Source organism: Ovis canadensis, chromosome 12 (genome assembly GCF_042477335.2).
Source record: "Ovis canadensis isolate MfBH-ARS-UI-01 breed Bighorn chromosome 12, ARS-UI_OviCan_v2, whole genome shotgun sequence".
In the NCBI taxonomy this organism is placed as follows: Eukaryota; Metazoa; Chordata; class Mammalia; order Artiodactyla; family Bovidae; genus Ovis; species Ovis canadensis.
The window spans coordinates 80,491,005-80,504,077 of NC_091256.1; the positions used below are offsets into that span (position 1 = coordinate 80,491,005).

The following is a 13,073-nucleotide window of genomic DNA, read 5'->3' on the forward strand; positions in this document are numbered from 1 at the left end:
ATAATAGGTGCCAGAGGTTTGGCGTCGGCTCCGCTGCATCAGATATGAGAAGATCAGTATTGGCTGAATCCCAGTTAATCTCCCTTCAGAATTGTTAGGAAGAAGAATATTTGTCCTTGGTTACCTCTAACAACCTTATCTGGATTGTAGGTACAGCAACCATTGAAGGCGGGGGGGATGTTACAAACATTACTACCAACCGATTACCGCTCAGTAACTCACTCACCCCAGAATGATTAGAGAGAGGTTTCATGTAGGATTTACACCGTTTTGACGCCTGGGTAACAAACTTTAAAGTTTCCTAGGTAAGAAATTTCAAGCGCTTAAATTTTGGGCTTCTGCGTCAAGCCACAGAAAATTCACTTTGTTTTGACATTTCTTGGTCGAAAAACAACCAGCGAGATTTCTTTAGATCATGTGGTTCTTGAAGAGCTGCTTGGGATTTGAAAGTTGCTAATGCTAAAGCGCAAGATTCCAGCCGCAGCGAGGACCGGGCACAGTAAACGGGCTTTTAATAAGACAACCGCGTTTATGACTTCAAGGTCCTATAAAAGCTGGGACTTGCAAGGGCTGTGAAGCAGAAACATTCACACCCAATCGATAAGACACTAATTTTTTTTTTTTTTTGGTAGGATGGGGACAAGTATTTTTCCTGTGTCCCTCGAATTCAACCAGATCAAAGGTTGAATCGTGTTGCGTCGTGACCACAGAGTGTTTGTGAAGTGTGTTACAAGTGCACTGGCCAACTACCACCACCACCTTCCGCAACACACACATACATGCACACTTTTCCTGGGACAATTTCAGCCTCAAATTCATCAAACTGTGAAGAAGTCTAATCTTTGAATAAGAATAGTGACAATAGTATGTTCCAGTCCATACCCTGTAGGAAACTTTTGGCACGGGATTCAAACATTGAAAAGAAGGGGGAAAAAATTAAGCCGGCTGGGTTAGGTGTCGGGGATCAGAAAAGAAAGAAAGAAAGAAAAACACAGACTTGCTTGAGCATCCCCCGCCTTCATGTCTCCCTTCTCGCTGCCTCCAGGCACTCCCCCCACCCATTATGGAAACAACACAGAGGCTGGCAGACACACTACTCACACTTCCAATGATCGGCCACTGCATCAAGTGTTCTATCGAGATATGACAATTTAGACTGGGCACGGAAATAATCTAGCCACATGCCCATTAGATACAGGATGGAATAGTGTTTCTTTTGGTTGGGTCCTTTCGAGGTAAGCGGGTGTACTGAGCGGAGAAATGTGGGTTCTGTGAATGGATCAGCGCTACTTCCTTTCTCCTTTTTCGTCCTAGTAGTATCTTCCTTAAGTAGCCCAGTGTGTACCTGATCGCTCCAGCCCACAATTACACGGGCAGAAGTAAAGGACACATGCCCTCCACACCTTAAAACCATCTGCTCAGTTTGACATTTAAAAGGGAGGAGGGCAGGGAAGGAGGAGAGGAGAGGAAGGGGGGAAGAAAGGAAGCTGAGCGGGAGAGAAGGTTCAGACTCGGGAAGGAAACGGCTTGAACTTTAGCCCACAAGTTTATGTCAATTGCACCTAGCGCCCGGGTGCAAGTTTTGCACACACTACGCCCGGGAACTGGCGGTGGGGAAAGTTTCCTGCGAGCCCTAGTAAGTCCTTTATCTCTCCCGGGGGAAGGCAGGCCCGAGTCGAGGTCGGGGTACCCCGCCTGGCAAACAACAAAGCTCCTCCACCCCGCAGCCTCGGCGGCGGAGGCTCGCGGCTCGCCGGCTTTGCCGCGGTGGTTCGCAGCCCGCACTGGGGGCACCAGAGCGGCTTGTGGAGTGAAATAGGAGCGCGCGCGACGCTGGACCAGCGAGCTCGGTCCGCAGCCCAGCTAGGCGAGCTGCGTATGCTGAGGCCAGAACTGTCTTCTAAAGTCTGGGTGACATACAGGCCAGGCTCCTGGCAACCTCTCAGCCAGAACTTCGGCGTTCTCCCGTGTCTCAGGCCGCCCTGGATCAAGGCGTGAGGCCCAAGCTCCCTATCTCCGGCTACTCGCGGTTTGTTTTCTGATAGGCGAGAAGCGATCAGTCAGCCCGGAGACGAGAAGTCGCCTAGATACAGGCTCCATCTCTGAAACCATCGGGCAAGTTTAGGGTCAGTCCCTTTCTCTGCCCTACTGCCAACACAACCCCAGTAACTTAAAAGTTAACCCAAGTTCTGACGGGTCTTCCAACAAACCTCATCCAGGCAGTCTACATTTACTGATTTATCAGAAGGGTGATCTGTGCGTTCTTAGTCAAACTCTTTCACTTATCACTTACGCATCTGGTTCTGGGTTAAACACACTTCTGCTTGATATTTCTTCGGTGTATTTTACCCCTCAGGTTCTTTCTTAAAGCCAGTAGGTGGGGGTAGGAGAGAAGAGTGCATATCAGTAATTTTAAAACCTTACAAACAATCGTTAGCAGGTCCTAAACAAACCAATTCTGGGAATTGCAACCAGATCCAGCTGAGAGACAAACATGGATGTTTATTTCAGGAGAAGGATGCTGAAGATCCAACCTGGATATACACCTAACGCCACCCACCACCCACTACCACCACCACCCTGAAGAGAGGAAGAAAAAGAAATAAAAACCAACTCTAGGGTGCAGGCCGGCCTGCTGCAGGCTGTCTAGAGGCGGACTGCCTGCCTGCCTGCCATATTCCTGCTCTTTCTCTCAATCCCTATGCCCAGTGTGAGGCCAAGACCAACGTGGATTTGTTCTGAATTGGTGGTGGGGGGGTGGGGGAGTGAAATGCCAGGAGATCAGTAGCAAGCAGCAGCTGCAAGGTTTCTCTCCTGGGAACCCCACTGCTTAGAAGCCTCCAGAGCGATGCTTGTTTAACCAACAGCTTTCAAAGTAAACAGAAGCGATTCACTCCAAAGAAGTTGAACTATAACTCTTACAAAAATTTGGGGTCGGGGTGCTGGCAGAAAAAGTAATTTTTTAAAAAAAATAATAAAGCCCTCACCCCCAAATCAGGGCCCAGTACAAAGCTTCAAGGAGCCTAAAATTGTCATAAAATCCATTGAAAGGATTCCTTACAATAGCGACCTCAAAGAAAATCACTCTTCCCCCACAAACACACGCCCTGGGGAGGGGGGCTTGGTTGTCAGTGATCGAAGGGGCACACTACTACTTGATTTTATGGAAGTGGGCGAAAACAATCAAATGGAGGTATGATCCCTGCCCCAGAGTAGAAAGGAGTAGGCTGAGAGCTCTGCGACGCCAACCCTGGCTTTGCCTCAGGCACCGAACTTTCCAATATCAAGATATTAACAGATGGTGGTGAGCACATGGAGGGCTGTTACTTACATAATCCAGCCACTCCGCCCGGGCGCGCTGAGCCCAAAAAGGCGCCCGCCAGGCCGCGCGCGCGTGTCTTCGGAGGGGTGTTCTTGCCCCACCCCCGACCTCCCTCCGGAATAACTTGCCTTTTTTCAACCCCGCCGGGCTCTTTGAGGGTTAGGATTTGGAGAGGCTGTGATTTTAGGCGGGGGGGTGGGGGTTGGGGGGGAACCACACATCGATCCTCTTGGGCTTTATCTTCTTCATTCCACGGTAGAGAAGCCAAGGGCAGAGGGAAGTGAAGGGGACGCTTTCGAAGAGAGCTGGGCGATCTCGCTCCAAATCTGGGGGTGCTGAGGAGTGGGATTCACGCCATTTACACCCCTCCCTCTTTGGCGCGGATTAGCATCTCTTCCCGTGTCCCTGAAATACTAGAGCAGGCTCGGGCCGCAGCCAGGGAGAGTGGGGTGGCGTGAGGGTGTGTGTGTGTATGTGTGTGTGTGTGTGTGTGTGTGTGTGTGTGTGTACGCCTCTGCACGCGGGGGCGCAGTGGGCAAAGTTACGCAGAGCCTCTGGGCACCACCGTACTTTGGAGCTTTGGCAGGATTTTAAGCACTGGGTCTCGCACGTGGGGAACCCCTTTCGGGCGGTAGCGCCCGCTTGCCTGCACGCCCACAGCACCTCCCCGGAGGCCCGGTCGTCCCCTCCCCGACCCCGTGTGTCTCAGTACCTCCGCGTGCGTGCCCGGGGACAGATTTGTTTGACGAGCCTCCTTCCCGATGGCGACTCGGGGCCGCCCAAACCCGCGAGGAACACGCCTGCATGTGTCGGAAAAGTTTCGGGTCTGGTGGGAAGGCTGGGAGTCTCCTCTGCAGCCCCGAGGCGGGAGCGGGGCCTCCGAGTCAGTATCTTCCTCCGGGTCTCCTCCTCCCTCCCGGCCCTTCCTTCCTCGCCCCGGCCCCGCGCTAGGTGTCGCGGCCTCTCCGGTCGGGAGACAACGCGCGCGAATAGCGGCGGCCGTGGCGCCGCGCAGCGGGCGGAGGGCGCGCCCCCTCCCGCCCGCTTGCCCCGTGGGGGTGCGGGTCGCCCCGCTTGGACCCCGCGGCCCTGCCCTTTCCCCGGGGCCGCCGCCCGGCTCCGCGGGCCAGAGCTGGGCGCCCAGCGGGCGCGGAGGGCAGCCACCTGCTCCCGCGCGCGGCGCGGAGCCTGGAACGTCCGACGCCGCTCGGCCGGCGCTGCCGGGAGATCGCCCCCGCCGCCCGCCTGTTGCTGCGGGATCTAGGCGGCGGGGTTCCCGCAGCCAGTGGGATAGCTCAGCCTGGAAGGTGGGGGCCACCATTGGGGACCCAGATAGGGGCGGGGACGCTTGGAGGGCTTGAGACCTCCCCTTCTGCCCACCCCCTTTATTTTTTCATTTGGCTTTCCTTAGGACCGTTTTCAGACAAGGGTGTGAATTTCGGAGAAGATGCTCTTTTCAAGGGGCTTTGATGGTAGGACTTAAGTCATCCCTACTGCCCATTTTAGGAGGCTTTTAATCTGGACGCCAGCTAGTTAGAAATAAATAGGTGTAGGCCAGGCGCACAGAGGGAAAAAGAGAAGGAAGGTCCCAGTTTGGATTTATTTGGGGGGCGGGGAGCGTGAGTGACTCTGGAAAGTTGCATTTTGTTTAAATTAGAGCAAGACAAAGTTGAAAGCCAGATTTCTATAATTTTTCTAGTAATATTTCTTTTATGAAGTATCAAGTGTCTGTTTGTCATCATTTTGAGATCAAAAGGAAAATCCATATGCTGCATAGTTTTTCAAAATTGCTATTTAAATATGTTTTAAATGTTTTATCCGACGTGGAGAAGGCTGCTCAGAGGCAAGGCTGGTGACAGGGAGAGTCGGCTGGTTTGATGTGGAGCAGTGGTTCCCAAGGCAGGGCTGTTATCAAGAATCGCCAAGGGAGTTTTTCAAAAATAAAGATTTCTGGGGCCACCCCAACTAGGCAGTCAGCAGGAGGACGTGGGAATCCAGGGGTCATACTGTGTTTCCAGTAACTGCTTAGTGAGTTGCTGACTCTGTGACCGTGGGTGTGTCACTCTATCTGAGCCTCAGTTCTTTTTATCTGTTAAGTGGGGATATTATCCAACTCCCAATTGTAGAGAGCTTTACATGAGTAACGTTGTTCAGCATATGACTGGTGCTCAATAAAAATAGAAACTGTTCGATTTACAAATGTGTGTTCATCACACTTGCACTGGCCTGTCCTCCTCCTGTCATAGACACCTCTGCTCCCCCCGCAATATTGTGGTGAAGCTAACAGGACTCTCATTCAATGTCTGCATGTTTTAGCTCATGCATAGTTGCTGCTTTGGATGCTTCATATGCTCACCTTTCATTTCTTAGGCCATTAAAACTAGAATTGGGGCATGTTTGAAAGCGGAAGTTAGGCCCTGTGTTCTTGAACTTAGAATTGTCCATCAGGCCCACAGGCAACCATTTATCAATCTGAAATCCTTGCTTGCTTTCTTTCTCCCATCCTTTCTTCCCTCTTTTATAAATGCCACACCTTTCCTACAGAAGCCGCCTACTCCCGACAAAACCACAGGACAAATACTTCTATTCAAGGAGGGAAAAGCAAGAAGGCAAAAAAAGGTTTTAGGTAAAACTGAAACGAATGGACTTCATCTATCATAAGTGTGAATCAAATGGACATCATCTGTTTACATGTGTGAATGAACAGCTCCCCCAAATCTATGTCATGTACGATACAACCCTTCATAAAATTAGGTTTGGCCCAATGAATAGGAGCACGCCCCAAATTAATTAAGGGAGAGCTCAGCCAGAGGCAGCTGTGAGAAGGGAAAGTAAGGTTGATGGGAAGGGACCCTGGCTGGCTGGGACTCTACACCGATGAGAGGGGAAGAAAGTCAGAGGAATGGAACCAGCAGAGAACAGATCAAGAAGTGGATTTTAGAAGTGGACATAGCCGTAAGTGGCTACTTAATGTCCCAAGGATGCTTTGCTGGTATCCTCAGAAGGCTTGAGATTAGTAATCCCTGTGTATTCTTGGAGAGGGGTTACCGAAGAGATTTTTCCAATTTAGGGCACGCATGGGCCCAGCCCTTAGTGAATGAGCCCAGGGGCTGAGAGTGCTCTCTGAATGACGGACAGTGAAAGCATGACCCCTAGATGCCTGTCCTCCCAGGGTCCATGGATCTTCAGGCCAGTGTGGAAGATTCCTGCTTTCTGGCTCCTAGGGGTGAGAGGGATATGTCTATGACTCTAGGGGACAAAACAAAGGCCCTCAACAGGTACAGAGAAACACACACCTGGAGCCAGGCTGTAGGGAGATAGGTATCTTTGGGTTTCTTACTCCCAAGCGCCCTCCTGGTGGTGGTCCTGGTGGGAGGAGTACTTTTGCCCACACTTGTTGGTGGGGCAGGGAGAGCAGGGGCAGCAGTGGAGACAGGAAGATTTGGAGAGGGGGCCTATGTCAGGGGGTAGGAGAATGAGGTCAGAAAGGGAGTATGAGTAGGTGCAGGGTAGAGGTGAGGGGAGATCATGGGTGAGGGTGAGTGGGGGGAAGTAGCTGTCCTGCAGAAGGTGCCTGGTTGGGGGCAGGGGGTAGCTTGTGGAGGTAGGGACTAGGCAGTGGAGTTCAGGGGAAGGGGGAGGAGGAGATGGGTATGGACCAGAGCAGGTAACTGGGGAGCACAGGGGTGCAGGAGGTTGCGGGGGTGGGCAAGGAGGCTCCCGTGGGGCATAAGGGATATGAAGTATGGTTTAGATGGGAGGGAAGGCAAGGCTGGAGGCTAAATTCGACCCTGCTCCAGGCTGAGGGGGGTGGGTAATAGGGGTGGAGGGACCTGTACCTCTTCGCCAGTCTGGCCAGGCTCTGGGAGGCTCTGGGATACCCTTTGATCCCTGTTGGCAGGAAGACTTTAGAGCCCGCCTGTTGGCCACCACTTGACAGGAGCAGGCAGCCAGGCTCCGCAGTGGTGGGACGTGCCCGATTGGGAGGGGTCTCGCCATGCCTCCCCCACTACCCAGGGCTCCCTTAGCCCTGCTCAGACTGCAGGGTCCCTACAGCACCCTGCCCCGGTAGTAGCTTCCTCCTTCCTCCCAGCTTCATCTCCCTCCATCCTCATCCTAGGCCCAGGGTGGCTCCCTGACAACCCCAGGTCCCTGAGGAGGAGGCTGCATCCTTTTCCCTCTGGGAGTTGGTGCGTTCACCCCTTTGTCTTAATGCCAGTCTTCTGGGGTGGTGCCTGGGGGGGAACCAGGCAGGAGGGGCTGCAGAAATCAAAGTAGGCTCAGAGAAGATGGAATCATTCGACAGATAATTACTGTTTGCAAGACACAGCTGAGCATGGCAGTTGGTGACCCTGTTGAGAGAGCGAGTGGACTGGAGAATTTTTGGTTCTTTTCCAACACGGATGGACAGTGAGGATGTGTTGGATCTAGTCAGGTTTCTGAAACCTCAATTAAGAGCGGGAATCTAAAGGAAAGCTGTGTGGGGCAGAAGTGTCAACACCCCCCTCTCTCCATATTCCAAAGTGGTCTTTCGGAGAATATGAGAGGGAGGGGCGTAGGCATAGTGATGAGCAGTGATAGAAAATTCTAGCGTCTACTGAGCACTTCCGGCATCAGAACTGTGCCAGATGCTTTATGCCCAGCACTTCCATTTTCTTCTTTCTCAAATGCCATAGACTATAAGACACACCATCCATTTAAAGATGCCCTTTGGGAGAAAAGGAAAACATAATGACCTTAAATGCACAATCGATTGTAAGACATACTGATTGCAGGAACATAATAAAATATGAGAAAAAGCAAATCATAGTAGTGAAGAAACAAATACATTAGATGTAGTGCTCCCCACAGCCCTGATAAGAATTATCCCCACTGTATGGTATGGATGAGTAAAGACAGTCACAGAGGCGGGGAGGGTTTCACCACCTGTTCAAGGCCACAAAGCCAATAAATAGCCATCAGAATCAGAACCCATGTTTGCCTGCCTCCAGGGCACACAACCTCTGCAACGGTGGGGCTTGGGCAGCTGTTTTTTACAGCCCAGGTCTGTCTCGACCCTTTTACCATCAATACTCCCTCTCTCACCCTCCAAGCTATGAAGATTTCTAGGAGGGGAGAGTAATTCACTGGGGTTGGGGCGGGGGAGGGGGGGTATCCAAAATAGTCAAATTACATTTTTCAGATTCAGATAAAGTCTTTAAAGGGTAAAATCCATGCATGCCGGGTTTTGCTGTGCACCGCAGGAAATCGAATTCAAGGATCCCTGTATTGCTGAAAATAGAATTGTAAAAAATAAAAGGGGTTGGGGGAGAAAGTGAACGAAACTAATCCTATTAAACGTGGTAGCATGTTTTTGTGGCACGCAGGGAGAGATTAAGCACAGGAAAGGGGATAAGTACTGCTTCAGTTTCACTAAACTAATGTGACAACTTGTCATTGGAAATCTTTGCAGCTTGTTAGTAGATGACTAGCTGATTCAGAAGTGTTTTCTATCATTCCCTTTGTGTCTCCCATGAGTTTTGTTTCTTTTTTCAATTTTCTTTCTTTTCCTGTTTCTTTCTTACCCACGCTGCTCTATTTTGCTTTTTAATCCTTCATGTCTCCTTCAAGTCAAAACATTTAGCTGGCTCTAATCAACGTTTGGTTCTGAGGATGCCCCTTGACCTTGTCTTGCCCAGAGAAGCCCCCAAAGGGAACTCACGGCCCTCCATCCTCAACCCGCTGTCTGTCCTGGTTCTTGAGAAACGTAGCTCCTGGGGCAAACATCTCATTTCAATTTGCATTTGTCTGCAATCTTTCTTCTTTCTCCTTTTCTTTTCTTTCTTCTTTTTGGCTTTGTGCTTTTCCTCTCTCCTTTTTGCCTTTCATATCCATACCTTTTCCTCTCTCACTTACCCCTTCTCGTTTTCCTGTCTCATTCTCTTGCTTCCCTCCTATCTTGTCCCTGGAATTTCTTTTACCCCTTTAATACACACCAGTAGCTCTCATATTCTTTCTCTCCTTCGGATAAGGCAGTTAAATTGGTAGAAGGAAGCTAGGAATTCCTCCTGGTGGTTTCCATGTTGAATCAAAAGTGGCAATATTGTGGGCAGGGGGCATCAAGGCCAATCACAGACATGCAGGGAACAAAAGCTGATCCAAATCTAGAGGAAGCAAGAAGTTTAGGCTTGGTCACTGTCTTTCCAGAACAGGTGTCCAGCTTGTTTGGAAGCATGGCTCACCGTCCTGCTCTCCTCTGCCTTTGGCCTCACTCTCCCATTCTCCTCCTCCCTCCCCCGCTCCAACTTTCCCTGCTGGCTTACCACCAGAGGCGAGATGTTGAGTCAATGGAAAAACAACATTCGCCAACATTAAAGGGAGACTGTTTAGAAAAGGAAGGCCCTGGTGAGGTGCAGAGGAAGCCTGTACATTAACACGGGCCACCTCTTATCTGGGGCAGCTGGGCCTGCGTTGCCTGTGCTGATTCCTGGCTTTGCCAAGAGGCCTTCAGCAGAGAGGCCGCCTGCTTTTCGGGGGGTGGCAGGGGGGGCGCGATTATTACCCACAGGCATCACCAGCATTTTTTAGAGACACAAGTCATTGATTTTTTTTCTTTTTTCCTACCGGGGACTTAATGGGAGAACCCGGGCCAATAAGCGAAGCTTTGCAAAAGGCAGCATCAGCTCAAGGCCTCTGTCTCTGGACATGCCTCACCAGGAACCTGGCCCCTCTCCCCTGCAATCCTTTTGAGGACTCCCAAACCCAGGACGGACTGGCCATTCTGACTCAAATGTGAATTAAGGGAAAGGACAACTAAGTGACCCAAAGAAGAAGAGAAAGGCACATGTGTCGGTTCACCCTGGCTCTAGAGTGTCTTGAGCCAGCTTCTGATGGAAAGATAAGGTGAATCCCTAATCAGTCAATAATTAACTGAAACTCCGTTAATGGTCCAGTCAACCAAGTGCTGCTGACACCTTCAGAACCCTGCTGGAGTGGGAGGGTTAGGTGGGACCTTTTGATAGGAAGGTCTGTTTAGCCCAGTGTCTACTCCACTCACGAGTCACCATAGAATGGGGTAAAGTTCCTATTCCTGTATTTGCCAGTGAAATCTTTTCTTAGGTTAATGCCTTTGAGTAACTTTCAAAATTTCATTTTTTTAAATGTCAGTATGTGCGTTTATGTGTGTGTTGTATACTGAAGAACTTGGGGATCCACTCAGTTCCAGGTCAGTTTGAATCAAATCCCAAATGTGTTCTAATTGTTACTACATTATTCTTCCTGGAGGACCAAAATGTGTCTCTCCAGGCTTGCTCATCTTAGCCTGTAGTTTATTCTCAACGTCTATAGATATTTCTGTTCCTTCTCAGTGTTAGCTCCTCCTCAATTTGTGAGCGAAGCGTACTTGTGTTGTAACTAGTAAGCAACCACACAGCCCTACCAAAACATGCAGATAATTCTTGAATTTTAAAGAAGTAGGACTTTAAAGGACTAATAAAGATTTGATCTTGGTACTTCTGGTGGATCAAGGTCTTTTTTCTTTCTACAGAAGAATATTTTTAGAAAAGATGGTGTAAGTCTCATTTTATTTAATCGAATTTTTTTTCTTTTGCTTTCCTTTGTTTTTCTTCTGTACAGTATTTAGTGTGTCACCATATGCTTGTAGTTAAGCTATTAGATGAGAAAAATCAGTGTGTTAAGTGTAGTCTGAGTTTTTCCTAAAGTCAAGTTGTAAGTCATGATTGTGTGTCAATCGATGAACTTGACTCCTAATTTAATCTGCTCAAGCCACTTGAAAAATGTGTTCGTTTAGCATGAGAGGAATAAGGTATGAGAGTGTGGCTTAGTAAGAATCCACCTCCGTCACAGGAGAAAAACAACAAAAATGGCATGCTTGTCTACTAGGGTGTCAGTGGCTAGTCCTGCATATAGTTCATCTAGCTATGCTTCTGTTGGTTCCACAGCTCAGCCTCTGTCATCGTCAACACAATTATTCTCTTCTCAAAGAACTCAATAATCTGGGAGCTCAATTAATCTTTGGCTGCTTGGGGGAGTTGCCAATGGGTGGAAATTCCACCAATGATCTGTGACACCCTTTTCCACAAGTATTAATTGAGTGGCATTTCTTTTTTCCCCAAACCATCCATCTGTCCTTTCTTATGCAACCTTTGAGTTTCAAAAGGGTAGAAGGCAAGCTTCCTTTCCATCACATATTTAGCCTCACAAGACAGTCTATGAATTAGACAATAGAACCTACTGTAGTCTTGTAAAGAAACCTCAAAGATTCACCAGCCTGAAGCAACATGTTAAATATAAAACATTATATCCAGCCCTCTTTACCCTTTGCCTATTACAACTTCTTGTCTTTCATGAAGATAGTTGATAAATGGCTAGATCCAATGTTGCTATAATCATTTGAGGGGTTGTTAGTGGAAACCATAAACGAGGGACAATGAGAAGTTTTTTCTAAAGTAGCCATTATTCAATTTGTAGTAAACAAATTTAGGATCCTATATTTTTAGTTTTTGTGCTAATTTTTTTTGTTGTTTTAAAAGATCAAAATCTCACCAATAAGAGTACTACTGTTAAGTAAAGCAGAAGACATACATCAAGTTATGTGCATGGTGGTCCCATTGCTTGGATATTAAAATGAGATTAAAAAAAAAACACAAAGCCAGCATCTATTATTCAAGAAGTCAAAAGGCATTCATAATTACACTAATCATTTTTGAGCATCATGTTAACGATGATAGGAAACTGTAGATCTTGACAGTGGTATGTTTAGTTACATTCGCTATGAAAAAAAAAAAAGTTGTTTACCCCTCGAGAATTTCTTAAGAAGAAGAAAAATCCATCTCCATCAATGAGCAATACTTTTCTCCCCAAGGGATATTGATTTGAACATTGACTTCACAATGGGTGAGTTGTTTCCCTCAGACCCCCTGTTATGAATTGTTAGGTGTCATGTCTCTTAGGAGACAAGAAACATGGTGTTTCTGGGTCTAGTAATCTCATCAGGGAGATCTCCGTTCTGAATTGTGGTTGGTTTGGAATATTTCAGCTTTTTAAGGTCTGGGTTAAATATTTCCATGAGCTATATTCCAAGTTTAAAAGGCGTTCTCTCTCATCTTTCTGCCCTTTTAAATGAAGTATAGCTTTCTCGATACTCGAAAGGGCAAGTCAAGTGACAAAGAATCCTCAGCTGGACCTCCTCTCAGCTTGTGTGTGGACCCAGGACTCATATGCAGTCATGCACATGTCTTCATGATTCCCTTTTCTCCTTTTCTGTAACAAAAAAAATGTTTCCAATTTGAAAATGAACCAGATTTTCAAGAAACCAATATGTAAAGGAGCATAATGGTAGATGGGGAGGGGGGAAAGAATAGGAACTGCAGAATTCTTGTTAACATGATAGTCATTCATCTATTTATCTGTTAGAATTTGTGTATGTTTTCTTAACAAGCTTTTTTTTTTTAAAAAAAATTTATTTATTTGGCTGTGCCAGTGTTAGTTGTGGCATGTGGGATACAGTTCTCTGACCAAGGAAGAAACCTGAGCTTTTTGCACGGGGAACTAGAAGTTTTAGCCACTAGACCACCAGGGAAGTCCCTTAATGAGTTTCTTGCAAGGGCTTATTTACCCATCCATTTATTCTTCAACAAATATTCATTTATACTCATATGTCAGACATGGTGCTCAACACTGGTTGAGCACAAGATAAAGAAGACCCATCAGAGTCATTCATAGTGGTTGGGAAGATATTAGGTAAGCTAGT

General features: G+C 48.0%; 1 protein-coding gene and 1 long non-coding RNA gene across 5 annotated transcripts in view; one reads left to right on the forward strand and one right to left on the reverse strand.

The window, feature by feature from the left end:
• The window catches only part of PROX1 (prospero homeobox 1), a 55,727-nt gene extending 51,396 nt beyond the window's left edge, over positions 1–4,331 (reverse strand). Inside the window, exon 1 of one of the 3 annotated variants that reach the window (XM_069544163.1) lies at positions 4,035–4,316. The gene's annotated coding sequence lies outside the window, so the exon portion shown is untranslated. Of the gene's footprint in view, positions 1–4,034 lie in introns of all 3 variants that reach the window. The other 2 variants (XM_069544154.1, XM_069544169.1) reach the window with 2 other exon arrangements.
• LOC138415734 (uncharacterized) overlaps positions 1–13,073 on the forward strand; it is a 110,821-nt gene that overhangs the window by 2,867 nt on the left and 94,881 nt on the right. The window lies entirely within an intron of this gene.